Below are 4,671 nucleotides of genomic sequence, written 5' to 3'. Positions count from 1 at the left end.
GAGGTGTATGCTAGTGTGTATTGGGGGTGTACAGCAGTAATGGTACTTCGCAGGTGTGCAGTAAAGGAGGTGCAGAAGGACAGACTCTGCACTTGGGTAATATCTATAAACTTGAGAGGTGTACAGGGGGTGATCCCACATACACACAAGAAGGGGGGCAGTGAAGAGGTTGATCCTGTTCGTGTGGGGGAAATGGTGGGGAAGGGTTTCTTGCCTTACATAAGGTAGCATGTGCACAGCGTGATAAAAGAAACAAATATGCAGGGTGGTAGTGAGAATGGTTTCTGCACTTGCAGAGGTGTGTTCAGGAGGGTTGTTGAAAGACTTGATTTTGTATATGGTCACCTGCATAGGGCTGCAGGAACAGGCCCTGCATATGTGTGCATACAGGAGGTGCACAAGCAATGGCTTCATGACTAAAGAAGGGTGGCATGAATACACATACTAGTACATGGTGTGGGAAGAGTTCTGGGCAGAATAACCTACATGCATACCACAGAGTGAAGCAAGTGGGAAGATCTGATGACTCCACAAGCACACAGGCATATGCAGAGTGTAGAGACTGTAAAGAGGAGTATTCCCAGCTTTTTGATTTTGAAAATCACTGCTTTAGAAATGTGAATGTGGGTTGTACAGGTGGTACCATTTCTTTGTGAAACACTGATAAAGGGGTCTCTCATGCACTTGAGACTGGTAAACAGAAATAGTAACTACTTGGTTGCTGTAAAATGTGGCCCAGAATTCCTCAGTCTTAAAATGTCCTTGAACTCATAATAGTATAAAAGCTTAAGATAGGTTATGGAAGAGCAGTAGAACAAAACAAGTAGAGATTAATTATTCCAAGTAGTCCTTCATGGAGCACTGTTTTATTCCTTCAACCTTACTGTGACTAGTAATCTTCAGCAGAGAGGAGAAGAGGTAAACCTTGTAACAGGAAGATCCCAGACTAGAGAAGGCTGTGTAGATCATCAACTCAGAATATTATCAAGCATCTAGAAACTAAGGGGCAAATGTTAGTGATTAATTATTTAAAAGAATTTCAGTGAACAGTTCTGAAAAGAGATGATTAGCCTGCAAAACCTGTTAATAAATTCTAAAATCATAGCAGTAACAAAATTATGTAGCTAGGACACTGGAACAGGTTGCCCAGAGAGGTGGTAGATGCCCCGTCCCTGGAAACATTCAAGGTCAAGTTAGATGGGGATCTGAGCAACATGATCTAGTTGAAGATGTCCCTGCTCATTGCAGGGGGGTTGGACTAGATGACCTTTAAAGTTCCCTTCCAACCCAGAGATTCTATGATTCTATAACATTACAGCTCTGCTGAAGGAATAGACTGTTAATGGTGGAAGGGACTTTGCCATTACTTGTTGACAGTGAATGCTATCTGAAAATACAGAATTATTTTTGCATTTATAGGCTCAGAGTAAGTTGGAGTGAAGGTAGAATTCTATCAGTTTTAAATTGTGATGTAGCAGTACATCACATGTTTCTTCAGAAATCATCCAACTTCACTTGAAAAACAATAAACTGATTTAAGGGGTAAATTTCACCATGTAGGTAACATATACCGGATAGTTATCAGTCCTTTTGCTAGGGTAAGTATTTTGATTCTTCAGAAAAACACACTAAAACTAACAGCAAGAGAAAAACTGCATCTGCACCAAGGCCTTTGTGTGGCTTACTTGTAAGCTTAAATGTAATTTTTTGAAACTGTTGTGTTATGGTTGGTTTAAGGTGGTACTAAAAATAATTCTGCTTTGGGGCTTACTGAAACCTAATGTTAACAGAAGTTGAAATGCACAAATAGCATGAATTGCTTTTGATTCTGGTCAGTTCATATGCCTTTGAAGTATCTCCACATCTACTTCTGAAATTATTTAAAGAGACCATTACTGCAGGCAATAGCAACTGTAATTAAATGTGATCCGTACGGCCAGAAAGATGCGTGGTCTGGTGATTCAGTTTTGGTAGATCTGTAGTTATGGTAAACCATGAGATTTTATTTATTTTACAATTTAGTATTTCAGGAGATGTTATTTTCTGAATTTGGATTGAAGGGTTCTAGAATTTTAGACACCGCTTGATGATCAAAAAGGACAGAAAACTATCTTTGTGTAAATGAAGGTAACTGCTTTGTCAAAGGGGAAGTGATGGTTCTAGCTCAGGCAGGTAGCTTGGAGTAAGCAGACTTTGGGTAAGCTCACTTTGTCACTTCCTTATCCTGTGCCCTTTTGGCTTGTCATTTTATATAGTATAGAATACGTATGCAGCAGTGGCTGACTTGAAAAGTCTTGTGAGAGATTTGCTTCTAATACTAACATTATTCATGCAGTTTCAAGGACAAGCTTGTAGGGATGTCAGAAGTGGCCTTCACATCTTCAGCATGGTTTTATTTGAATTAGTGGCAGTTTTTACATATGCAATGACAGGATGTCCTGCTCAGAACTATCTCCAAAAAGAGGTTGTTTTAGAAATGAGAAAGCAGTGGTTCTGTTAGATCTGATGCGGTTGCAGGTTTCACTCAGCTATACAGGGTAACATGCTGTCTGACCTACCTTTATACAGCATCTGAAATACTGCAAAGTACTCTCTCAACATTTTCAACATGAGCATTTCTTACATACATTTAAAATGTTTCAAGCCCGTTGGATGAAAAGACAAGATGAAAATAGCCATCATATACACACATAACTGCAGATGTTTTCAGCATGAGGAAATGATTCATTTGCCTGAAGAATTATCTTCTGACCCTTTGAAATTGTAGAACAGTAATTAATTAATGTACTACTTTTGAAGTAAGGTTCAAATGTAAATTCAAATGAAGGGGCTCAATGTAAATCAAATAATATCTATTACTTTATGGCTGCATCCATAGAACTGAGCTTAATTTGTCATGATAGTAATCAAATGCTGAAATTTCAGGCTGTTGTCTATTCTGCTGAAGTTGGTTGGTGTAGCCATAGCTGCTTTGCTTGAGTAAATGAGAAATGCCATTTCTTATGAGAAAGAAATGCCTCATGGCAGGTGTCTTTGCTTTTTGCCACTTCAGTTTTATTCTGAAAGGAATAATGGTTGTTGGAGCTGAACTAGTAAAAACTGCCAGTCATAGTTTTATTTGCAGAGCCATAATGGATTGCAAGTGGAGACTAGAAATTTCTCTTACCTTTGACAATTTCGGGTAGATTCCTGATGACCCTAACATTACTATCATACCAAAACATTGTTTCATTACGTGTGATAAAACCTAAACTAACCTGTGTTAAAAATAGAGAAATCTTTGAAGAGTTGCTGAATTTCCTAAGTTTCATAAGGGTGGATGTCACAATAGCCTTTTTAAAAAAATTTATGGGAAAAAATTAAATGTAATATAAAAGGAACATGAAATTGGACGTCAGCATTGTCATGCGTGCATACCAGCTGCTCAGAAAGAGCCCTAGCTGTCAAAACCAGCAGAGAGATTGATACTGCTCTAGGTGAGTCAGAGATGAGCAGTCCTTGTGCATTGATCTGGAAGAAGTTTACTTGCCATTAAAGTGTAGTAAAAATCTCACATAACGATAGATTTCTTACCAAAAGGACAATACTTACTTGAAAAAAATGGTTATTTTTGGAAGGAGAACAACAGAAAGCTTACAAATAGGTGGTCTGATACACTCTGCTATCAACTTAGTAGTTTCTGTTTGCGGGCAGAGGAAATCTTGGGGGGGATTTATTGCTGTATCCTTTTTAGTAGGCTTTTCTTTTTCTCTAAAATATTTTTTCCAGTTGCTAAATGACAAAAAAACAAACAAACAAAACCCAATTAAAAACAGCAAGGCTAAACAGTGAACAGAGGATGGGTAAACATTAAAAATTATTGCATAGTTTAATCAGCTACTAAAGAAACTGTAAAAATGGATTAGAGAAAGCATCTTGTTGCAGTAACTGTCGATGTTGCTTGTAAAAATACGGAGTTTCTGTGGCATTTCAATTGTCAGAAACCCTTTTTTTTTAATAGCCTCTAAATTGCCTGATGATCATCATCATCCTTATTTGTCTACTTTTCTCCAAAAGTTGTTGTCTTACTGTAATCTAATATTGTTTTATTGAGTGTCTTGATGTACTTTGGCCTGCAAAACAGTATACAAGTGTTTAGAAGTCAATGTTTAACACATATGTAAACTGAAGCAGGCAAAAAATATCTCTTTTTGTTCAGAGTCTGTCAATGGATGTATCTTTTAGCAGTTATATTCCAAAACCACAGAATGGAACAGATTTTTTTTGTTTCTTTCATTTAATAAGGCATCAATAATTTTTCCACTTATACGGAAGTTTCCATCTGAACAGGTGAAAGTCATTTTACTGTTTAATTACAGTTGAACTTCATAATACTTACGTTTTACTTTTGTTTATATAGAATTTGATTATATTACTTATAGAAATAGAGATATTAAAATTAATTGAGTTTTAACAAAAAAAGACCCTGTCCTTTTCTAAAATCTTCTAGTGATAGGTACTGTAAGTTATCAGTTGTCTGTTACCAATGGATGAATTAGTATGTGTCCACAATTCTGGGCTGCACTTTTTCATGCTGTTCATGAAGTGTACCATTTATTTGCTATAAAAATTACTATTAATGCTTCTTTTTTTCCGCCCCCCCCCCCCCCCCTCTTTTTTCTTTATCGATAT

This window comes from Phaethon lepturus, unplaced genomic scaffold (genome assembly GCF_000687285.1).
Source record: "Phaethon lepturus isolate BGI_N335 unplaced genomic scaffold, ASM68728v1 scaffold51764, whole genome shotgun sequence".
NCBI lineage: Eukaryota > Metazoa > Chordata > Aves > Phaethontiformes > Phaethontidae > Phaethon > Phaethon lepturus.
The sequence above is the reverse complement of the archived record's forward strand: the minus strand, read 5'-3'. Positions refer to the sequence as shown.